Raw genomic sequence first — 25,819 nt, 5'->3', positions numbered from 1 at the left:
GTTAACCTATAATGTTAGAGCCCTATTCTGATTATTCTACTTCTTTTCTACAATCTATATACATCAGTCAGTGACATTCTAACAAAACCATTAGAAAGGTATCACGCAAGCCCTACATTAATAGAAAAACTATTATTACCCTACTTGTTTCCGAAAGCTACATACTTTCTGTACCATTTACCTGCTGCCTTACAATGCTGGCATTTCACTACATACATATCTCAACTCTGAAACATTACATTGATCAAATAGACTATTCTGTGGTCAGCCAGCTCAACATACTTTTGTTTCAGCAAATAGTTGGAGCATTGCACATTACTCCAACTGGTCACTGGGATGAGATCATTCCGAACAGTCAACTTTATCAAAAAGCTTTTTGTTATGAGCTGCTATACCTCAGAAAGCAAGCTCCATTTTACACACCAAGCACTAAAAAGATTTCTCAGAAAAATTAGCTTTACCACCCAAAAAGTACTCCACAATCTCCACATTTCTGCCTCTTTCATAACTCCACTAAACACTACAAACAGCTACTGAAAATCATGTCAAGTGGATGGACTTCTTATTCCAGCACCAGGTTTTCTGACCAGACACAAACTCCTAGACTCCACAATATTGCTTGTTTGCAGTAGTAAGAGCAGCAGCTCCTAAACCTCCTGATCCTGACCTCATGCAGAAGAAGGACAAGAGTGTAACAGGCAATGAATAAGAAGATACCTATACTGCAAGAAGGGCTTCCCATCGTGTGGGTGAAGGATCTAAGTCAGAGGATAGGAGTACAAGAGGAGAAAAAATTGGGTAAGATGAAGCAGGGAGAAGAGACGGAGGAGGTGAGGCAGCAGAAATGAAGGAAACAGTAAACAAAGGACGATTAGGATGGACACCTGGCTACTCTGATGAACACCATAATTCTTAGCACCATCTAGTGAAGCACGTAGATTGTATAAAGATATGATTTTACAAAAGACAGACAACAGTAGATTAATTCAAGTTCCACTAAGCAGAAAGATGGTGGACTCAGATTCTGCACGCATTCAAAACACAAATCACAATTAAAGTGGTGTTTTACTGCTGACTATCTGAGTTAAGAACTAGATTTAGTCAACCAAAGAATCACAGAAATGTAAGAATGAAAAGATCTTTAATTATCCAGGGTAAAATTTTCAGAAGCACTCAAGTCCCACTGACTGTCAATGAGACTTAGGGCTTGGCTACACTCAAAACTCCAAAGCTCTGCTGCGGGAGTGCTCCCACGGCAGCGCTTTGAAGTGCGAGTGTGGTCATGGCGCCAGTGCTGGGAGAGAGCTCTCCCAGCGCTGCAGGTACTCCACCTCCGCGAGGGGATTAGCTGGGAGCCATGCTCCCAGTGCTGGGGCACTGTTTACACTGGCGCTTTACAGCACTGTAACTTGCTGCGCTCGGGGGGGGGGGGGGGGGGGGGGGGGGGGGTTACACCCTGAGCGAGAAAGTTGCAGCGCTGTAAAGCGCCAGTGTAGCCACGGCCTTAGGTTTTAAGTGCCTACGTCACTTTTAAAATTGGGATTAAGGCACATTTCCCCACATGTGCATGAATACTGCCTGTAATTTCCCCTCCCCGCCCCTCCTCCCCCCCAATTCTGTTTTAAATAGACTGATGCACTTAATCTAGAGCTTAACACTAGGGTAGCTTTTGCTTTTACATTTCTACTTTGATCTGGCAGCCTTCTACCTGGCCCAACTGATGACGGTCTCTAAGGCACAATGAGCTAGCAAATTCTACTTTAACCAGACTTTTACCCTTGAGGGACTACCTCTCATTAAAACTCTTGAAAAGTACACTAGCATAAACCTGTTTAAAGGATTTGCATTAGAAGGAACAAGGAGAGAACACTTCATAGCCAAGGTCTTCAGTCTGACAAGTCATGAATTAAGTTAGCATTTCCTAAAAGTGTGGGGCACACCTCTTGGGGACAGGGTCCAGAAAATGTGTAGAATCATAGAATATCAGGGTTGGAAGGAACCTCAGGAGGTCATCTAGTCCAACGCCCTGCTCAAAGCAGGACCAATCCCCAACTAAATCATCCCAGCCAGGGCTTTGTCAAGCCTGACCTTAAAAACCTCTAAGGAAAGAGATTCCACCACCTCCCTAGGTAACCCATTCCAGTGCTGCAACTTGAGACCAATACTCCTTGTTCTGTCATCTGGTATCGTGGAGAACAGTTTAGATCCACCCTCTTTGGAACCCCCTTTCAGGTAGCTGAAAGCAGCTATCAAATCCCCCCTCATTATTCTCTTCTGCAGACTAAACAATCCCAGTTCCCTCAGCCTCTCCTCATAAGTCATGTGCTCCACCCCCCAATCATTTTTGTTGCCCTCCGCTGGACTCTTTCCAATTTTTCCACATCCTTCTTGTAGTGTGGGGTCCAAAACTGGACACAGCACTCCAGATAAGGCCTCACTAATGTTGAATAGAGGGGAATGATCACGTCCCTCAATCTGCTGGCAATGCCCCTACTTATACGGCCCAAAATGCCGTTAGCCTTCTTGGCAACAAGGGCACACTGTCGTAACTTAAGATGGATAAGCCTCTAACAACATATAGCAGGGCTATAGAGTTGCATGATGTGTTTCATTTTCTTGAAATGGAGGGGCTCAACTTTCAAATGTTTGAGAAACACTTACATTTTTACTATTTGTTAAAAGTAAAATATTAGTAATGGAGCAAAGTTTATAGTCTCTGCATGTAATTAGATTCCAGCTTAAATGTACTTAGTTGTTTGAAACGCTTGGTTTTTAAACTTTGGGTATGTCTTCACTGTACAGTTAACTTAGGTGATCAGCACCTGAGTCTGAGCACCCAGCTTAGACAAGTCCTAGGAAGCCACTGCAAAACCATACCTGAGTTGCTGTGTCCTGACTGGTGCTGATAACTATGTTTTTCTAGGACTTCTGGGAGCACATCCCATGGTTCTCTGTGCTGCTGTAAATGAAGCTACTCTAATTCTCTCCCAGTGAATTGTGGGAGAATGTCTCTCTCCTGGGCACATTGGAAGAACTGTGGGAAGGTATTGCACAGCTAAAGCACCTGCATTCTCGCTACGAAGTTGGAAAATTACCAGCCTGAATAAAAGCCTCACTCACGCTTTAGCCTACAGCCCCAAAAGGGCCCGCTAGCTCAGACTGAAACTGCTACTAAACTGGGGTCAGAGGTCTTTTTGTGCAGTTGGGGGGGGGCGCTAAAAGCAACACTCAAATAAGAGCCCAGGTTAACTCTGCAGTGAAGGCATACCGTTTATGTCACTCAAACCCATCTCATCATTTCGTCAGCCACACAAAGGTAGTCCGTTGACTCATTTCCTTGACAATATCAGAAAAAGAGCTCAGACACTAAAAATTAGTGCTCCCTTGTATACTGGCTATTTGCCTTCTATGAATGAAAGGGATTTTTTGTTACAACAGGTCATGCCACTTCCATCATTGCTGAAAAGACTATTGAAAACAAGCCATATTGTGCATCTAAGTGACACATGGAATAACCCGCAAGATATTTTAAGACATAACTAGACTGCAGCACAAAAGCAACTGCTAACGTTTACCATTGACCCTTATGTACTTGAAAAAATCAGTGCACAGAGGCTTTTTTCAAGTACACCACCCTGCACAAGTCTCTGCTTCTGTTTACAAGCCAGTAAGACAACTCCAGACTCCTTGTTTCATATTCAGTTAAGTCAGTTATACAGAGCATCAGCTGATACCCGACGCTGACTTTTACTCCTCCCTTTACCTCCTCTATTTTGCTATCATTACTGTTAATCCCAAATTCAGTTATGTACTCTTCTTTTCCAGACCTAAGTTCTAGATCAGGGGTCGGCAACCTTTCAGAAGTGGTGTGCCGAGTCTTCATTTATTCACTCTAATTTAAGGTTTCGCGTGCCGTAATACATTTTATCGTTTTTAGAAGGTCTCTTTCTCTAAGTCTATAATATATAACTAAACTATTGTTGTATATAAAGTAAATAAGGTTTTTTAAACATTTAAGAAGCTTCATTTAAAATTAAATTAAAATGCAGAGCCCCCCGGACTGATGGCCAGGACTCAGGCAGTGAGAGTGCCATTGAAAATCAGGTCATGTGCCGCCTTCAGCACGCGTGCCATAGATTGCCTACCCCTGTTCTAGATGCTAGATAGTATATTTAACTTGTTGTCCCTAATTTAAAAAAGCAAGGGCAACTCTCTCCTGGTTTTTCTTAAGGATTTGTAATTTAAGGAAAAATTTACATCAAATCCCAACCAGGTTCGGGAGGATAGCTGGATATATAGCTTCTCTTTGTAAATTATGCAAAGGAGTCAAGTAATTCATTTGCATCTGGAAAGATTTCACATATTATAGTTATCTAAAAACCTTTCACAGACTTACACTCTATCCTAAAGCTTATTGTTTGAATAAGCAGAATTTTCTTTAAATTGAAAAATTAAGATGTTTTGCTTTGTCCTTAGGTTATTTCTAGTTTATAAAACTATACTGAATTTTAGTCTGTATGTACAGATTAAATATACTGGTTTGGGGAAAGATAGAGAAGAAAAGGATGCATAACCATGATAATATTATGTAGCATGCTTATGGATTTGAGAAGGGATTTTATGATCAGAGAGTATTCTTATTTTATACTTTGTAGGCCAGCAGAATTTAACATTATACTGTGTATGTATTTTTGGTTGCGTCATCAATTTTTAAAAGATTAAGGAAAGGTATCAGCTAATCAGGAATAAGACTTTCATTTTGGGGAAGCACAGTTAATTAGTTCAGTTCACGAAGTCAAGATAAATTGACAAATTTCTTCTGAAATGGCAGAGCTGGTCCAAAAATCTGCCCAAGGGAAATTTCAACATGAAATAGAAAAAAATATTTTTGCAGTTTTTGTTTCCATTTTCCAAATAGCTTGCTCTACTGCATTTCAATTCAACTCGGATAATTAAAAGTTGATCCTTTTCACAATTGTTTAATTTTACTTATAGACCCACAGACTCTAAGACCAGAAGAGACCATTATGATCATCTAGTCCAGGGATCGGCAACCTTTGGCACATCCCTCGGCCCATGCCGCTTCCCGCAGCCCCGTTGCCCTGGAACGGCGAACCACAGACAGTGGGAGCTGTGATCGGCCGAATCTGCGGACGCTGCAGGTAAACAAACCATCCCGGCCCGCCAGCAGATTTCCATGACGGGCTGCGTGCCAAAGATTGACAATCCCTGATCTAGTCTAACCCTCTGCACATCACAAGCCACGGAACCTCACCCACCACTCCTGTAAGAGGACCATAATTTCTGGATGAGTTAGGGAAGTCTTCAAATCTTAATTGAAAGATTTCAAGTTACAGTGAATCCACCATTTACTCTAGTTCAAATCAGCAAGTGACCCATGCTGCAGAGAAAGGCAAAAAGCCCCCAGAGTCTCTGCCAATCTGACCTAGGGGAAAATTATTTCCTGACCCCAAGTATGGTGACCCAAAGCACAGGGGCAAGATCTACCAGCTAGACACCTGGGAAGGAATTATTTATCTATAGTAACTTAAAGCCCTTGCCATCTATCCCCTCCATAAGCTTATCAAGATCAGTCTTGAAGCCTGTTATTTTTTTTGCCTCCACTGCTTGGAGCAGTCTGCTCCCCTTGGAAGGCTATTCCTCTAATAGTTATAGAAACCTTCATTTAATTACAATCCTCCACTTGTAAGTATTTGTTTAGGTGTTGGGCCATACCTAGATTATCTTTTATCTCCACGCCCCTTTCTCAGTGCTTAGTGGTCCTGCTTCTTTTCTTTTTTATATATGTCTAAGAACCTTTTACTATTGGTTTTAACTTCCTTTGCAAGGTCCAACTATGCTTGGCTTTTAACAGTTCTCATTTTTTTCTTAAACCTTCTGACTTCCAAGAGGTAGCTCATCTTGCTGATCCATCCCTTCTTCCATTCCTTGTAGGGTTTCTGCTTTCTCTCTTTCAATTTTCAGTGTCTACATTCTCACTCACTAGCACAAGGATGCAATATTTGGGATCCAAACTTTGCAGAGTATTTAAATTCCATCAAGAATGATTTTCAGTGGAATTTCAAAAGTTTTTATGGACACTTATGCGAATCTCAGGTTTTGTAAAAAAAAAAATTTAGGTTTAAGATTTAAGTTTAGTGTCTGTTTAATCAACCTAACAATGAATCTAATTTAATGAACAGACCAAACAATTGAAAATGTTGGATAACATGCATGCACACACACATCAATACCTACAGTGTATAAATGGGCTTTTACTCCCATTTGCATTTTCCCCAGCAGCAAAATTCAGCCAGGTCCAGCATTACATATTTTGAAACTTTAAAATGTTAATTTTATAGTCAGTCCATCCTCAACCATTTAATTTGATTACATCAGTAGCTCAGAATGAGATTAGATAGAATGAAGTTTGACATTAAAGTCTGATTCGGGAAATTAAAACTGTTGCAGTCAGCATATTTGGCTACAAAAATAAGGCAAATTATACACAAATTATATATTAGCAATAGCAAATAGGTCTCAGACTTCAGGGACAAAAAAAGGCAGAGTACAAAAATCCATCGAAATTAAACAGCTCAATAGTTTTTCAATTGAAAGAGCCTTTGGGACACAGGGGAGGAAAAACAGTTAAAAGTTCTCACAAAACTCAAGTTGTATTAAAGCCAAGTACTATTTACATAATAAGTGTCTCCCAGTTCCACCTGAGAGCATCTTGTCTGTGGGCTGCAGTATAAACAAAACTAATCTGATCTAAGTAAACCATGCCATCTGTGAAATGGTGTTACAGGAAGATAATCAGTGGGCATCCTCTCAGCACAGAGGAGCACAAGATGGTGAGCAGTGCTTTCATTAAGATAGATGGGAGAGCAAATCAGATACAGCAAGAACATTTCCCTCAACAGCTACAAACTATTCCTCCCACTCCCCAAATGCAGCTTCTTTAATCATAGAAAACTGACAAAGAAAATGATTAAAGAACCCTGGAAGACAAAGAGATGGGCTTAACTAATGGTCCCACAGCAGGAACATTTTGTGGGGTAGAGGGAGGGCAGCTATAAATTCAGGTACACAACTCCAGACTTTAAAATCTAGATCTTGGAGCAGCACCCGTATTTCACCTACAAATAGCTAAGACAATAAAGTCAAGTTTTATACTACACTATGCTAATTACAATTAGGGTTAAACTAGAGCTGAATTTATGCTTTAGTTCAGGGTAGTCAAACATCCAGACTGATGTATTTGTGTGACTTGGACTTGCATATCACATTCAGATTCTACAGGATCTAACCCTTCATTTAAAATGAGATTATATTTTGCCCTCACTGTTGCAAAGATTACACTTGGTTCACATTTTCAAAGTTAACAATGCAACATTATCTTCCGGAGTCTGTACATAGCCTGAAATGATGACTGAAATGTGAATTCCCCCATTAACCTCACTAGGTTGTTAAAGCTAAAGCCTAAATATGATACTAAAACATCAGCACTATTTCATAGCTCACCATTTTAGCAGAAAAATGGAGACAAGGTTGGAAGCACAGGGAAGAAAGGAGGAGAGATATGAACAGTATAAAAAGGGAAGAATAGGGAAAAAAGAGAAACTAAGGGCAAAAATAGTGCTGGTGCACCTGCAGGATAATATTTTCTCTCTGATTGACACTGAATGTGAAAGTTAGGCAACATCTTTGTTAAGTACCTTAAAATTAATTATTAGACAAAATAAAATCCATATTTCAGCCTAAAATATTCTGCAAACACCACAGTGACACGAGTAGATCAGCTGTAGATTAAGGCTTTGTCTACACTGCACTTTCTTCATCAAAACTTTTGTCGCTCAGAGGTGTGAAAAAAACCACACCCCTGAACAACAAAAGTTTTAACAATGAAAAGCACCAGTGTGGATAGCGCTTCATCACCGTGAGCCGTACTCCATTCAACGAAATTACCACCCCTTGTTGGGGGGGTGGTTTTATTTTGTCGCCGGGAGAGCTCTCTCCTGGCAACAAAGAGCAGTTACACTGTTTACCTTATAACAGCACGGCAGCAGAGGCACAGTGTAGACATAGCCTAAGGGTAGTATGAAATCCTATATTTATACTCCAGTGTAATGGACCGTAATTAAGAATGAAATACAGGTCTCTCCACAAAATGAGTGCGACACTTGTGCTGTAGTTGCTACCAACTGGCTTTCCAGTGCTTAGTTGACAGTCGCTACTGGAATATAACTATGAGAGCAGCTTACAAGTTTGCTTTCGGAATGCCAGTGTGCCAGGTTCTTCAAGATCTCCACTGTGACAATATGGTATGGGAAGCCTCTACTTTTGTCCAGAGTGCAGGGCTTTTCAGACTACTACAAGCACAAGGTTTCCTGTGAAAAGTAGACCTTTGAAAAAATAAAATATGAGAGGAGCAGAGACTTTGTCCTGGCATAATCTATTGAAAAATGCTTTAAAATTAAAATAAACTAGCTGGTCAAATATTCCACCTCCCCAAACAAAAAAGTGACAGCCAACCATAGAGATAAGACCCACAGATTTATGGGTTACCAGAACCTTTAGACCTTCAAACTTGACAGATACATTATCGTGAAGGAGTAATGCAGTCATTTTATCTTATTTAAAGAAATAGTTTTAGGGAAATAAAAAGTTAATGTTTAAAACACAGAGTACCAAACATGCACAGAACATTATTATCCTTAATGACTTAACTATTTCTCTTCCATTGCTCAAAGCCACTCCCTTACTTGAATCCCTACTGTGTATTCCTCACACCTTTCATGTCAAGTTCAAGTTTCTCATTCATCCACCTGTGAACCTGTCCATCTTTGCTCACTTCCTACACTCCGCCTCCTAAAAATAAACAGACTTTTTGTAGCTTCACAATGTCATTTTTGGGTTTTCTTCCATCCACACCTTATGCTTGCAAATCCCCTATATAAAGAAAATCTCAGTGTTTCAACAGCAAGTTAGCCATAGAATTTTAAAGATCTACAGTGCTTTGAAGTCATACTTTCATCTGGTGCTACTAAACTGTATTGCTCAAGTCTTATTTACAAGTTAAGATCTTTGGAGCAGGAGCCATGTTTTCCTCACTCATAACAATACATCCTTTTATTGAGTTTTGTGGGGTGGTTTTAAATGTTTATAGAAGACTGACTGGAAGGCAAGGAATGGGGACAGTGGAAGAAACAGCATAATAGGGCAGATGGGAGATCAAAACATATTGGATGAGGCAGATGCAGAACCAACAAAGGGAGTGGCAGAAGAGAAGCGGCAGGAGGAGGGTGGGAGAGCAGATCCTGCAGCACAGGAGTGGGTCATGATAGCAGAAGGAGAAAACAGATGATTTAAACCAGTCTTTGTTTAACTTGTGAAGTGCCCTGCATGGACTGCAATACAATGTTCATATGACAGTCTGCATGCCTATGTTCACCCTTTTTATAAGGCTATGATGGATTTTGTTCAAAGTATGTCTTGTGAGGTATCATTTGAAAACTCATAATTTGCTGATCGTTATTGTCCTGGTAAAATGTGAGGCAACATTGTATATAAAGTTGTAAGATTTTACTGTATGATATGACTGAGACGTTCCAAGTCTGCAAAAGCAGGCACAAGCCAGTTCCTTGGAGACAAAAGGCAAACTGATGCCTCAACCAGGTGTCACCAAAACCAAATCACCTGGTCAACAAAACTATCACCTGGGTAAGCAGCCATTCTTTGACAGAAAAAAGGGTGAGAGTGAGAAATTTACATTTTCGCGAAGGAACACCTTAAGATTCTAATCCCCACAGATTTCCTGTCTCCTGAACCCTCGCTGGAGATGATCTTCAAAGGAAAAAGAGAATTATAAGAAATGGGGAACAGATGCCCCCAAATTCTCCTCCTTTTCTCTCTGCTCACAGCATCAATCATCTTTGTCTTTCAGGTATTATACTGAACTGGGGGAGGGGTCCTGGCTGAAAGAAATCCAGTCAGACTGCTATAAGCACATGGTGAGAGAAACCTTTGTTTTGAATTCATTTAGCTTGTTAAGTTAGGTGTTAGTTTGTGTTTTACTTTTCATTTCTTTGTAACCAATTCTGACTTTTATGCCTCATTACTTGTAATCACTTAAAATCTATCTTTCTGTAGTTAATAAACTTGTTTTATTGTTTTATCTAAATCAGTGTGCTTGGACTGAAGTGTTTGGGAAACTCCATTTGAGCTAATAAGATTTGTACATATGATTTTCTGTTAATGAAATGACGGACTTCTTATGAGCTTGTACTGTCCACGAGGGTGCTAGGCAGTATAAGACGCACATTCTTGGGGGAAAGTCTGGGACTGGGAGTTTGAGGGTGTCCCCCTGCAATGTAATTCATGAGTGGCTGATTATAGCACCCATACACTATAATTGCGAGTGATTTACATGCTGACAGCTGTGTGTGAGCAGACCAGGAGTGGTTGCTCTCACAGCGAAGCAGTGTAAGAGGCACCCCAGATTGGGGAACTGAGGGGACACAGCTGTCTATCCATCAGATTGGGCCTTGGGTAATGTCACAGTTAACAAGTATGGTTATACTTGTAATAAGCAATAATTGTTTTCATGTTCAATGCAATTTATAATCATTAACTAATCAACTGTTAAATGTTCCCTCACAGCAAGTGATCCTAGTAGACTTTATCATTCAGAAGAGAGAGAAAATTAGTAGGCAGGGAATATAAGAATTGCCAGATTGGACCAGAGCAGCAGTTTATCTTTTACAGTCTGCAGCAGTAGACAATATAAGATCCAATGGCAGGCTCAAGAATCCCTGTAACAGACAGCCGCAGAATAATGTGCCTATTAGGGAAATTCCTATGTAATCTCTTCAGTTAGTGATAAGTGACCACATGAATTCAGAGTGTGAGAAAATTACCAAACTGGAAAATGCAAAAAGTTAAGTTATGGTCCCCCTCCCCCATCTCAAGGGAGACCATAATCATTTTGCTTTACTATTTGGACATAGCAGCAGCAGGAACCATACAGAAATACTCCCCATAAAAGAGATCACACAGGAACAGTTAACTCTCATAACGTTCTACAGTATTTGCAAGATCTATATACATTTTTCCTATTGCCGAATTCAATTTTTTGTCTGATAAGTGATGACATAATGCAAGACTACAGTATATTTTAATTGCCACACCTACACAGCTAATGTCTGCTGAAACAACACCTAAACGCAGAAGCCCATCTACAGGTTACTGGGCACATGTATTTGGTTTCTCAGCATCCTGCAGGCTCCACACATTATATTTTTCACATCAGAAAATTTGTTCAGAACAGTAGTTTAATCACCAAACCTAAGAATATGTGCTAAGCACACAAGCATTCTGATCTTCAGATGAGCTGTAGGTTCAAACCCGAACAGTGAATTCACAAGTCTGAAATTAGGTTGGAGGGAAAGCAAATAAGCCAGAGTTAAATCAAACTCTGTTAACACAGATATACAAGTTTACAAATCCAGTCATTCACCAATGCAAGCTACTCAGAGGGTCATAACAGGACAAACATGTAATCCCCAGTGTGACACTTGATCCTATTGTCATGTGTACTGTGATGAATTCTGATGGCTAAAAAAAAAAATGCACTTTACCCAAAGGATGAGTAAAACTCCAGCAATTCATCCCTCAAAGCACAAGCAGAAACAAAGTAGTACAATCTATCAGGCAGGACATTTCCAAAATGCTGGTATCCTAAGAAAGACTATCGGACAAAATGGATATAGGAATAAAAAGATATGCTTAATGCAAGATTATAGGTTTTGTTTTAATTCTCAGCACAGAAGATCATATTCTGAACAAATAATCCTATCAGATGAAATATCATAAGGTATCCAAAAGTCAGAGTACACTTTCATTAATTATTCATTTTTCAAGTTTAAGAAAGCAGCTTCGGTTACCAACATCATACTGCAATGTCATACATTGTACCATCTGGTGAATATACCAGCCACAAACATTGTGCTGTAATGATGCATGACATTTTATTATAATGCCTTAAAATTAAAAATTCTGCATGTGTTTTTAACCAATGATACAGAAATCTCTATTTCCTGATCGTGCTAAATGGCTGGAAACATCTTAGAGTAATGCTGTGAGTACTATGGAACTGATTTAAGTTTCTCAAGCTGCTGTCTGCCCACTTCAGCAGGAACATGAATGCTCAGCTCAAAAGCACCAATTGGTGCTGGTATCAAATGTTTCCTAAGCATCATAAAACCCATCCTTGAATGCTTCCTTTTACATCCCAAGTTTCCCTTTCAGAGGTTTATCATCAGAGAAGGTTTTTTAAAGCAATATCAAGGAAAATATTATCAAGTGTAAGTTCCAAGCAAAGTAATAATTTTAGAGCCATGCATCAATAGTTACCAGATACCATCCTTAAAATTGTACCCACTTTTACAGGAGATGTTCCCATGAAGATCACCAAACAATCTATTTGATCTGCTGCTGGATATATAATTGCAACTTGAAAAAATCCACTTCTGCCCCTGGTGAGTAAGAGAACTTAAATCCATTTCTAACCAAACTAAGCATTCTTTTAAGAACTGAAATTTCTAGATGGTCTGACTGATGAGAGAACTTTCAAAATGTGATCCTCGTCTTGTCTGTCGTCCCAAGTCGGCAGAGACAGAGCTTCAGGGCCTCTGCAGCTACTGGTAGCTTTCCTAAACTACAGCAAAGTGAAGACAAGACCGTGGTTGCTTTCACCATTGCTAATCAGAAAGCTCTAGACAAAAGTGAAACAGACAAGAAACAACTGTTTGCAGTGTTGTTGTAGCCATGTTGGTCCCAGGATATTAGAGACACAAGATAGGAAAGGTAATATATTTTACTGGACCAACTTCTGTTGGTGAGAGAGAGAGAAGCTTTCAAGCTAGAGAGAGAACCTGAAGAAGAGCTCTGTGTAGCTCAAAAGATGGTCTCTTTCACTAACAGAAGTTGGTTCAAAAGGTGCACCTCATCCACCTTGTCTCTCTAAGATTTATAACGGTTTTACTTTAATTTCCCTAATACCAACAAATACTGAAGCAATTATCTGAGAAGGACCACCAGGGAGTCTGCCTTAGCCCTGCTGCGCGCCGCTGCCACCTCGGAGCCGCTCAAGGTAAGCGGCGCCAGGCTGGAGCCGGCATCCCGAATCCTTCCTGCATCCCAACCCCCAGTCCTGAGACCCCTGCCGCACCCCTCCGCCCCCAGCCCCCTCCAGCACTCGATACCCCTCTCTGCACTGAGCCCCTTCCTACACACCCCATCCCTCCCACACCCCAACCCCCTGCCCCAGCCCTACATTCATGGTCCTGCATGCAATTTCCCCACCCAGATGTGGCCCTTGAGCCAAAAAGTTTGCCCACCCCTGATCTAGGGACTTCAGGGACACCATCTCCTGGGGGATCGGTCTTTTCACTGAGGCACTGCCTTTCAATCTCATTGGAACTCTGCCACTTCACCCTTGGTTAGTAACGTTACTCCTTCAGCTAGAAGTTCTGGTAATTTTTCAAGTGTTAATGCTTTGCACTTCTATTATTTATTCATAGCATTTAAATGTGTTATTCTCCTTGAAGAACATACACAGAGCAATGACAGGTTTCAGAGTAACAGCCGTGCACAGAGCAATGTTACCTATGCTGAAGGACTTACAATTTCAAAGCAGACATGGCACAATAAGTGAAAACTACAAATAGATTGGGAAATGGAGGATACATGCACATGATGTCTTCTTCCAGAGGATTTAAAGTATTTCACAATCAATTAAGCTACATGCAGATACTCTAACCCCTTCAATTTAAAGTTCAAAACTCAGCAGAGAAAAAAACAAAAGCTAAACATGCTCAGAAAGTACATCCCTAGTACCAGAGGATTTCCACCAATAGGAATGGACTGATATCTGGTATTTAGCGCTTCAAGGGTCATAATTCAAGTGTTTGTAAACATGCTTTGAAATTCATCTGATAAAAGATTCCAGTTTAAAGTAAGTGTCAACACCCTAACTTCAGCTGAAAGCTACTTTCCAGGGTAAGGTAGCACTAATCCAATTTCACAAAAGAAACAGTGACTCACTCCCAGACAAAACTATGTTGGAAATATATGACCTAATCATATTCAGAAATAAATCTGCTTTTCAAAAAAAAAAAAAAAAAAAAAGGGGCAACTTAAAATACATGATATATGTTATAGTATGTTATCTAACAATCAATTTATGAAAAGGGGTAGCTTTTGGACTAAGGAAGATACAAAATAACAGCTATGAGCTTAAATTTCAGTTCCAATTAGTCCTTGCCAAAACGTAATTAGCCTGCCTGTCTGCATGTAGTTCAGTCAGCCTCAGTTTCAGTTAAAAGTTAGGCATCTTCCTGTAGGACTACAGCTACATGTGATCCAGCCCCCTCAGGCCATTTTAGCCCTGCCATTAAGTCAGTGCCAGGAGTGATCTGACAGAGGGAAACAGATGCCATTTCACCACGTGCAGTCTGAAGGATGCATGGGGGCGTTAAAATTAAAATGCCAGTATTTGCTAGTGATGAAATATTCACAAAGTATTGGCACTTGGCTGACTAGCAAGATCAGCCTACTGTGTGTTCAAGTGGATTCCTGACAGCTTTGCTAAGGATGCTCTATCCACACAAAGTTAGTTTTAAAAACCAATGTTAAGACTGCCTGCAAGCAACCTGCCATAGAAGTTGTCTGATGTGATCATCTTTTTTTTTATTATTATTTATATAATAATGACTGAAATAAGTGCCTGTCTATATGGGACACCAACCTAATGAACTAGGACTAGCAGTTGTACATGGAGATAATCATGACAAGATACAGGGGATACAGACACTGTGGTCTTGATCCTGCACAGTACAGGCACTGAGTGTTCCACACATGATATAGTCACAAGGTGAAAAGGGATGAACAGTTCAAGAATGGCAGGGAAGCCAGATTCCACACTGCTGCCTGGCCAGCAAGCACTGTTGCGCAGCAGCAGAAAGCTTAAAGGGGGGAGGGGGCAGAGATATGTAGTTAATCTCCTCATTAGCATGATCAGAATTATGCTTAAGCCCATACTAGGATATTCCCGTTTTCTACCCACGCTCTACTCCTTTTTTACCCAGTGTACTTGCAAGTATAAGAATAAGTATACATGAGGCTTGACACATGCCACCTAGTGCAGAGAACTACGCCTAGTACTTAACCTTATTTGTACCTGTACGAAGCCCTACATGCACAGCAGTACAAACAACCTTCCAAATGTTACTCCTAGAGAAATTCTGAGTCAAAAAAATTAAAATTTCTGCACACATTTTAAAATTCAGCAAAATTCTGCTCTGGCTATCAGCCCCGCTGCACGCAGGGCTGAAATTTGTGATTTCCACCAAAATGCTTCCTTTTGGTGGAAATCACAAATTCTGCATGAAAAAAATAAAATTCTGCAGGGAACATTAATTCTGCACAAATTCTACATTGTGCAGTGGTGCAGAATTTCCCCTCCAGTAAAATGTGAGCTAATGAAGTGTATGCTATCTTTCAAACTATGCAGATAGCTTCAATGCCTCTGCTGATGCTCATACTAGTCATTCTTCCAATCAGCAGCCAAGTGGTACTAACAAGGCTAGTCAAGTTTTACTACTACTATTAAGAACTGTACAGACAGCAATAAAATTGATAAAGAATGGCAGTTTTACTCTGCTGTTCCTTAGGAAAGCTCTGCAAACATCAGTGGCAGATACTAGGCCTATTCAATGGGAATGAGACAAAGCAGAAACTTAGGGGTTTAGAATAACAGAGCCCTCCCCCATGTGATAACCATGAGGCTCAGGACTCAGGGAGAGGGAAAAGGAAAGCCTTCTCCTTTCCAGTCACGTAGGACAATAGGGAATTCAAAATCTGTTAGTAACCCAACTAGAGAGAGCAGGATTCAAAAGATGGACCTTACCTATTGATCAGAATACAGCATGGGGAGAGGAGTTATAGAACAAAAGAAGAAGTTACTGAACTTTGCTCATGGAACCCTCATTCGTCTTCCATTTGTCTTTAGTCTAGCAGTGGATTAACCCACTGGATATCATGTGTCTGGTACATTTTTCAAGCCCTGACTTAAGCACCCTACTGTAAATTGTGCAAACTTGCAGGACAAATCCATATGAAGATGCACACAATTCATAGTCCTACTCAGAGTCAGCTTAGGACAAATCCTGATCAAGACTTTTTTTTGTTTTTGCACTCCATAATACAATTCTGACATATGAAAAACTCAATTATTTTAGAGTTTAAATGCCATTTATGCACACTAACAAAATCTATCCATAACCCTTTGACCTAAAATCCCAGAGCAACCAAGCTTGTAAATATCCAAGGGCTCATGGACCAGATTCATACTTCTCCAGACTGCTCCTAAATTCTAACATTGTAACTTCAAATGCCTTACTTAGACACCTCTCCATAAGCAAGTTTCAGCATGGCAGCTGTGTTAGTCTATATCAGCAAAAACAAGGAGGAGTACTTGTGGCACCTTAGAGACTAGCAAATTTATTTGAGCATAAGCTTTCATGGGCTACAGCCCACTTCTTCGGATGCATAGAATGGAACATATATTGAGGAGATGTTGGTATGTGTATACGTATCTCCTCAATATATGTTCCATTCTATGCATCCGAAGAAGTGTGCTGGAGCCCACAAAAGCTTATGCTCAAATAAATGTGTTAGTCTCTAAGGTGCCACAAGTACTCCTGTTCTTTTTGAGGATACAGACTAACACGGCTGCTACTCTGAAACCTTAGAGAGTAACAAATTTATCTGGGAATAAGCTTTCATGGTCTAAAACCCATGCATCTGATGAAGTGGGCTGTAGCCCACGAAAGCTTATGCCCAAATAAAATTTGTTAGTCTCTAAGGTGCCGCAAGTACTCCTCGTTGTTTCTCCATAAGCAGTTTACTATGCTATTGTGGGCCAAAATGTATTATTCACACTGCTGCAGAATTAACATTTGCAGAACATCCAGGAATTGATTTCACTGACCTTCTCTTCCAAGTGAGGAATTCTTTTGTACATGCACACCACTATGTATCAGGGCATGGCACAGGCTTCTAAACTGTGGAAGACTGAAGATATTTTGAACAATGGAAACACAGTTTCAGTCTTTGTCTATTACAATAAACTACCTATAAAAACAACTCAAACTGACTGTCCTCCATTCAACATAGCTATTGGTGAGCACTTGCACCCTTTAAAATCTTTCTGTCAATGCCCACAGCCACCTATCTGGCAAGACATTACCTTTCTCTTCCTCTGAGGCTTTCTTATTTCAAATGCAATTTTTGCTGGGTCTTGAGCTACAATCACCACCACGATGCTATGCTGCCATCTTCACCCACACAGTCCAAGTACCCTGCACTTTCATCATCTATTGCTGAAGGCTAATTAAGTTATACTTCAAACAAGAACGTCAGCTCAAGACCACTAGCACAAGCACCCAGGAGGGAATAAACCTCAGAACATTAGTACACATGATCTTTTGATAAGTAAAACAAATTGAAATATTCCCATCTACACATGCGATTCTCAAGAGTAGGATGTGTGACAATCCCAGCTGTCAAAGGAAAAAATTAGACTTTTTCTTCCAGTCTAAGTTTGAAGTAGCACAATAAATTTTTAATTGTCTTTCCAATAAGACCATAAAAGTCAAACTAATGCACAAACATACCATAAGTAACCACTACTTTCATTTTAATTATACATGATTAAATGTATCCTGACAGATTTATTCACTGTCTGACCAGTGGTTTCCCTTAGTCATAAGTCTGGCATATTCCATCAGAATATGGAAATCTGTACATCAATACTAATAGTATGTAAATATGGAGGGGTCAGTGCTAGAACTGCATTTACTAGCCTAGGTTACTAGTAAAAGTTTTCTTGCATAGGAAGCGAGCTCAAGAATAGCACAACTGAGTGATAGTCAACAGTAGCTTTTTCTTACTAGTACTAATGAGCCTAAATTAAAACTCTGGACCTAAACCTCACAGAAATCCAGATCTGATTTTGTGGCTCAGGTCCATCTACTTCTGGAGAGAGAGGTAACCATTAGGATACCACGGGGGTTGGAACCTCAAATATAATTATAGCTTTGTTCAATAAAATTAAGGCTGTGTCAGCACTTTTCTTACAAACCCCAGAAAGAATATACAACTCCTCTGTTTAAACTGAGTATTTGCCAGCCTGAAATCATCTTAAAAAAGGATACAGATTAAGATTCATATTTTTAAAGACTGCCTCTATATTTGAGTTACTGGCAGTCTCTCAAGTTATCAACTGACATTTTTAAAATGTACGCTGTTAACTTTTTGCAACTGCATTCAGCTTGCTCAATTAAAATAACACTGTTCCTTTAAAAATAAACCATTTCCACTGAAGTGTGTTTGGTTTTAATTTCATACAATTTTTCAGTTGATCAGTCTGGCTTTTTTTTTTTTAAATAAAACCTTACTTAAAACCAAGGCTTAAATTGACCTAATGGTGTCCCTAAAACCAGAGAACAAATGATTGTTTTCTTCAAAACAATGTTAAAACTGAACTATTTGGCTCTCTTATAAAATGGTTACATATATGGAATGCATTTAACATGCATATAAACCAAAACCAATTGCAAAATTTCGTTTGACAGTTTAGACTATAGGAAAGTAAGCCACTATAGTCCACCTCCTGACCTCTCTCCTTTACCCCAACGTATGTCCACGATGAACATTTGCACCCGCAGAGATGAAATAGCTACAAAGATGCATTTACCGACAACAAAACACACACTGAAGTCATAGTTTCCTGTTTCCAACAACCAAATGATATGGTCCATTAAAATAGGTCTTCAGGTAACACACTGGACTTCCATGCAGTAAGGGGCACATCCTGAGATGGTGAGCATCTGCAAATCCCATGGAATAGTTGTGGTGTTCGGCACTCCTTGGAATCAAGCCCAGCACCAGTCTGCATGCTGCAGTCAATGATCTGAACCAATTACCATTAGCATTAAGGAATTACTCAGGAAAAGTCAGATTTTAAAGCTTCAAAAGAGTAGCTATCGGCATCATATAAGTATGTAAACTTAAAAATTCTTTCTGTTTTTCCTGAAAGACCAAAGTGACTGAATCCTTCTCTAATGCTGTTAGAGGGGAGGAAATCCACACCAATGGGAAGACTGTTGTCAGGGTGAGCATTGACTATCCTGACCCTCATCTATCTGGGCCATTATAGCTTCCAGTCACTGAAACGTCTTTGGATTTGATATTTCCACTGATGTCACTTTAGTAGATACATATTAAACAAGAGATTTAAGTGATAATATTAATGTCCTTCTGCTTTTGAGGTAATAAATCAGATTCCCAACTATCCTGCCTTTGGGCTCATCATTTATCACAAGAAAATCTGATTATTTCCAAGGAAAACAAAAGAGCAATAATATTATTGCTATTATAATACAAGTTTAATGAAGCTGATTTAAACTGAAAAACCCCATCTGCCCTGATCTGAGTGGACCACAGAGCCTGGGATCCTTCATTGTGTCTCTAGACATGTGGGTAATTGAGACCCTACAGAATGGTCAGAAAGTTCTCATTTATATTTTCTAACATGATTCAAGTAATTTTACCACAAAAAAGTGATTGCAACCCTACATTCTGATTGACCAAGTAGCCACTGGTATTATGACTGGCAGCATTACTAAAATTTGAGACTTTGCAACGAGCAACAATTATAATTCAAAAGGATTTGGATTTTGCAAGCGAAAACTACTCTGCAAAGTAAATCAGAATAAGATGGTAATATACCAAAATGTTACCCCAGCATACAGTAAGTGGAACATTCAAGCCATAATCAACAGGAAAGGAATTTAACAGTTGTAAAATCCTTCAAGCCATCAGCACAGTACTTAGCAGCAGTTTGAAAACAAAAGGGACACTAAGAATATGTATACACAGCAATTAAAAATCCACAGCTGGTCCATGTTGAGCTCAAGCTGTAAAATGGCGGTGGAGACATTCAGGCTGGAGCCCAAGCTCTGGTACCCTATGAGGGAGGAAGGTCCTAGAGCCAAGGCTCCAGCCTAAGCCCAAACACCTACACCTCAGCCTGAATCAGCTGACACAGACCAGCCACAGGTGTTTAACTGCAGTGTAGACATACCCTAAGGCTGCATCAGACAAGGTTACCTGCTGGTCACTGCAAGAACAAAGTGTAAGGGAGGGAGGGAGGGAGAGAGGAGAGGTCACTAATCCCCCCAAAGTTAAGTCTTAAAGGAAAAACAAGTGGTTTTCAACACTGAATATTTAAACAGTATCTCACTGAAAACACAAGTATCAGAGGGGTAGCTGTGTTAGTCTGGATCTGTACAAAGCAACAAAGTCCTGTGGCACCTTATAGACTAACAGATGTATTGGAGCATAACACTGTGCAAACACACTGCTTAGATCTTTAGACACTGTGTTCAGTATTAGCCTCCTTTTCACAGGAAGAATATAATTGTCCAGGATGTGCAATACAGGTATCCAGGAGGATTCCATGTTTAAAAATCTCTCTCACAAAGAAAAGTACAAAGTGAACTTGTTCTTCCTGGAAAAGATGACCAAGGTGTTCTCGGATGCCCGCACTCCAAACCCCTCCTGCACCTAGGGTGACCAGACATCCCGATTTTATCGGGACTGTCCCGATATTTACTTGTTTGTCCCACGTCCCGACCGATGTTCGGTCAGGACGCGAATTGTCCCAATATTTTGCCCTCCGGTGCACAGGCAGAGGGGACTCGTGCCCCCTCCCGCCCCAACTCCGCCCCAGCCCTGCCCCGACTCCGCCCCCTCAGTGCCCCATTGGATCCGTCCCCAAATCCCCACTCTGGCCCCGCCTCTTCCCCAAGCATGCCACATTCCTCCTCACCCCGCTCTCCCAGGCTTGCGCTAATCAGCTGTATGGCGGCGCAAGCGCTGAAGGGAGGGGGGAGAAGCAGGACGTGGCACCCAGCTCAGGGGAGGTGGAGGAGCGAAGCCAATCTGGTGCAGGGGGTGGGGCGTGGAGCTGCCGGTGGCTCTTGCTTTTTGGGGGGGGGGGGGGGTTGGTTTTTGCTTTTGTTTTTTCCTCCGCCGCCGGCTCTTGGGTTGTTTTTTTTTTTTTGCTCCACCAGCACCCCTCCCCCTGCGTCCCAATATTTCACATCTCTCATCTGGTCACCCTACCTGCACCCCGCACCCCAACCCCCTGCCCTGAACCCCCGCCGCACCACTCCTGCACCGTAATCCCCTGCCCTGGACCCCCTCCCGCACTCCGCACCCCCTCCTGCACCCCGAAGCCCTGCCCTGAGCCCCTTGCCATACCCCGCAACCCACCTGCACCCCAACCCCCTGCCCTGAGCCCTCTCCCGCACTCTGCATCCCCTCCTGCACCCCAACCCCCTGCCATGAGCCCTCTCCCGCACTCTGCATCCCCTCCTGCACCCCAACCCCCTGCCCTGAGCCCCCTCGTACACACCACACCCCTCCTCCGCCCCAACCCCTTGCCCTGAACCCCTTCCACACCCCCACACCCTGCCCCAGCCCTACATTCATGGCACTGCATGCAATTTCCACACCCAGATGTGGCCCTCAGGCCGAAAAGTCTGCCCACTCGTGTAATAGGAGCTTAGACACTCATAAACAGAACTGATAAAGTGAAATGAAGAATATTACAATGGTGATGGGGTTTAAAAGCTAAGGAAGGTTTATCAAAAAAGTTGGGCTAAAATATGAATTTCGCTTTAATAGGCTTAATCAGGGCATGAATGAGACAGAAAGAGAGACTGAACATTACAATGACAAAGCATACTGTCAGGATCAAGATACACCTAATGAGGAATACGTTTATTCAGAGTGGACTTTTCCTATCCAACAACTCCATGGCACTTGTTTCTAAACTTACCAGTGACAGTACTATACAGCGTCATAGCAAACACTCATTTAATACTGAAAATATGACAACTGTTCCTTCTAAATCAATGTGCTCAGCTTGAAACTAGGCCTAATTTATATAAATAGCTTGGCGTTTGAATCTCTATGCTGATGACTGGGCAGTGTTACCGTATAGGCCTAGCGTCTGCTGTATCCACTCGGCTTACCACACCCATCTCATCAAGCTGCAAGCAAGCAGCAGCTCTGCAAATGCTTATCCTTGCTGTGTTACTGAATTACAGCACAAATATCCCCTGATGCAATGCCACAACCATCCTTGTAAAGTAGGGAAGGAGACCAGCCAGCCAGAATTGTAGCAAGAAAGCAGAGGGGAACCACATTACAAAAAGCTTCAAGAGGACCAGATAAGAAGACCTGACACATGTAATACTGTATTAGACCAAACACATATGTGTTTCTGTGAGTTGGGGGGGTGGGGGGAGAGAAGAGGATTTCATGAAAATGCTGTTTAAAATAAAACTGCAGTAACAGCAAAGATATTACTAGGAACATAGCCTCGTCACTCCAATGCAACAAAATCTTTGCCAGCAGCTCCCACTTCCTCTGGGATGACCCAGACACAAATTCCCCCACCTCCCTTGATCAAGACAGACACTGCAGGATGTTTCTCCTCCCACCCCAACTTTGAATTTCCTGTCACTTTTATACGTGCCAATTATTGCAGCCCATCACACCCTTGCTACAAAATATTGTTAATTACCACAAATTAAATTAACCCCCATAATGTTCCCAGTTTGTTGCACTGAACAGAATTCTGTCACCTCACCAGCCTGTGATTTATAATTCAACTCCCATTCCCATAAAAGGCATAAAATGCCCCATATCCCTTAATGTGAAAAAAAATGGATTATTGGGGGTTGAGGGAGAGGGCGATTAAGGAGACATTTGAGTGTTCTGGTTGAGGGAGGAAAGGGATGAGATTCAGAGCTCTAAAGTGAGATTTTGGGAAGTTCTGGCTGGGGAAATTTTGAGTGTACTTATTCAATTGTGCCCTTCCCCCAGTAGAAAACCCACTAATCCTATAGCAAGCAAAGGTTTGTGGTCCCAACTCTGTCCTTCTCTTTACCCGACCATCCCAAGGCTGACCGGAGGCCAGAGCCCCAGATCACTAGGGGTCAGCACATGCTGAGAAGTGGGGCAAAGGGTTTGGTTAGGTCAGTGTAGCCCCCCAAGAACTCCCTTACTGATATTGATATGACAGCCACTGCCAGCAGAGAGAAAGCTGCCTAAGCCCTAAGGGATGGAGCTAGGAAATGACTCAGGCTCCTGGGCAGGGCAAGAAAGAGGGGTGTCATATCCATCCCGAGACAGGGGGGTGTAACCACTTCACCCCTTCCATAGACTCAGCTGGGAACGTCTCCCTTCCTGCACCCAGAGGATCGTGGAAGAAATAACCCTCACAGCCACCCAAATTCTGCAACTAACTCTTGCTGGGCACCCCACCCCCAGGGTCCCTCTGCCAGGGTCACAGCTACTTTCCCCCCCCCCCCCCCCAGGACCCCGCCCCACCCTCCTCACTCCCAGGACCCCGCCCTCACCGCTGCCCCCCCCCAGGACCCCGCCCCACCCTCCTCACTCCCAGGACCCCGCCCTCACCGCTGCTCCCCCCCTCACTCCCAGGACCCCACCCTCACCGCTGCCCCCCCCAGGACCCCGCCCCCCCTCCTCACTCCCAGGACCCCGCCCTCACCGCTGCCCCCCCCCAGGACCCCGCCCCCCCTCCTCACTCCCAGGACCCCGCCCTCACCGCTGCCCCCCCAGGACCCCCGCCCCACCCTCCTCACTCCCAGGACCCCACCCTCACCGCTGCCCCCCGCCTCCCCAGGGCCCTGCCCCACCCTCACTCCTGCCCCAAGAGCTCCCCCCCTCCCGGAGTCCCAGCAGCTCCTCCAGGGCCCTGCTCTCCCCTCCCCCTCCCACAGGGCCCCCAAGAGCCCTTCCCCGCACGGCGGGCCGCCGCCTCCGCTCCGCCCCTGGGGTCCCCCTCACACACACCCTGCCCCGGGGACCCTCCCAGCTCGCGCTGTCTGCGCCGCGCGGGGGCTCTTACCGAGAGGGATGGCGGTTGTGAGCTGCTTGGACGGAGCCGCCTGATGAGTGTCACTCTCCCTGCGGGCCCGGCCGGGAGGGGGAGGGAACGGGTAGTACTCAGGCACCCGCAACTAGGCGCCGCCGACCTCACGCGGAGTAACCTAGCCTGCTGACACAAAGGGCGGGACCTCTGCGCTCAGCCAATCCCTGCGCAGCCAGCTCGCGCTCGGCCAATGCTGGGGAGCGCGGGAGGCGGAGGGTGGGGCCGGCCGCGGGAGGAGCTGAGGCGGCGCCGGGACAACAGGGCAGCAAGCTGGGGTGAAGTGCAGCCTGTGGGCTGCGGGGAGTGGGCCACGTTAGGAAGGCCACAGAGCCAGGCCCCGGACAAGGGGGAGGGGTCTCAGGGGTCTGGAGGGCGTTGGCTGAGGGGAGGAGGCTGGGGGCGGTGGATCTGGCTGGAGAGGCTGGGCTGCAATACAGAAGTGAGGCTGGTATAGCTAGGGCGGAGGAGGAGTGATTTTTTTACTGATAAGAGTTACACTGGTATAAGCCCTAGTGTGGATGCAGTTGCACTGGTGTCAAGGCGCCTTATAGCGGTCTAGCTTATTCCCCTTTCCAAACTGAAATCAGCTCTACCAGTATAAGCACTTTTATACTGGTATAACAGCATCCACACAAGGAGCATCATCAGGCTAGGCTAGTTAAAGCCATGAAACTTTCTGGTATAGACAAGGGTCCCAGGTTTGGGAATATGTCATGGGGAGCAAAAATAGGAGCCATGGGGATATAGGGGCAGGGTAGGGCTACCTCTTGCCTAGGTTTTCCCAGCATTGTCTCTTTTTGAGGTAGCTGTGACAGGAAATCTGTAAGGGTGCTCAGTACACACTCCAGCTGTCCGGTTTTATAGGCTCAGGCTCATTCTTAATATCCTGTTTTTTTTGTACATCAGAGGTGGCAACATGAGGGCAGGGAGAAATCTGAGGGGCTTAGGGATATGGGGGTGGAAGGGGAGAGAAGATGGGGGCTAGGATGCTTGGGGAGATTGTGAGCAGGGGTTTCATCAGTAGAAAAAGGGAATGGCTAATCTCTCAAGGAGTATAGATGACGGGCCTCATCCTCAGGCTGATATTAAAGGACAGGGAACGGGGCATGTCTCACTAAAATGGCTGGCTCCAATTTTGAGGAGGGGAGGGGGTCGGCTCTTACCATCAGGATGGCTTAACGACAGCCTGTCATCATGAGTCGTTGCCTGGCCTTTCAGTGCTGAGGAGGGAAGCCCCAAGCCTCTGCACCCAACCACCCCCTCGGGGCTGTGTGTGGCCCGCAACTTATTTTTCCTGTGGGTCAGTGGCCCCTGATAGAAAAAAAGGTTCCCCAGCCCTGGTTTAAGCCAATCTCTAACTATTAAAAGACAGGATGAGCCCTAAAGTGTGGGGGAAGGTATTTCAGTCCTGCCTATTGTAGGGATCTTACACCTTCCCCTCTAAAGCATCTGGCATTGGCCCCTGTCTGATGATTTACTGGATCAGAAGGACCTTGGTCTAATCCGGTGTGGCAATTCCTGTGTAGACTCTGACCCACTGTGGATCAGCTACTAAAGGGTGACATGTAACAGAGACTGAACAGTGGGTTACAGTGGCATGGGTTTGGGGAATGAGTGTCTCTGACCATCAAGCCAGCCCTGGATTTGGCTCCAGGGGCACTTCATTTTGTTTTGCCAAGTTCCAAACTGGAGTTTACAAAAGGGGAAAATAAGAATCCTTGAAGG

At 43.1% G+C, this 25,819-nt stretch overlaps 1 protein-coding gene across 25 annotated transcripts in view; it reads right to left on the bottom strand.

The window, feature by feature from the left end:
* The window catches only part of MAP4 (microtubule associated protein 4), a 251,893-nt gene extending 227,653 nt beyond the window's left edge, over positions 1–24,240 (bottom strand). For 16 of the 25 annotated variants that reach the window (XM_005295087.5, XM_005295091.5, XM_008173099.4 and 13 more), the window contains exon 1: positions 24,071–24,240. The gene's annotated coding sequence lies outside the window, so the exon portion shown is untranslated. The remainder of the gene's footprint in view (positions 1–24,070) is intronic. The other 9 variants (XM_065586671.1, XM_065586670.1, XM_065586676.1 and 6 more) reach the window with 3 other exon arrangements.
* Between the last annotated feature and the right edge of the window lie 1,579 nt (positions 24,241–25,819).

This window comes from Chrysemys picta, chromosome 2 (assembly GCF_011386835.1).
Source record: "Chrysemys picta bellii isolate R12L10 chromosome 2, ASM1138683v2, whole genome shotgun sequence".
NCBI lineage: Eukaryota > Metazoa > Chordata > Testudines > Emydidae > Chrysemys > Chrysemys picta.
Note: the sequence above shows the minus strand (reverse complement) of the source record. Positions and strands in the feature narration are given on the sequence as shown.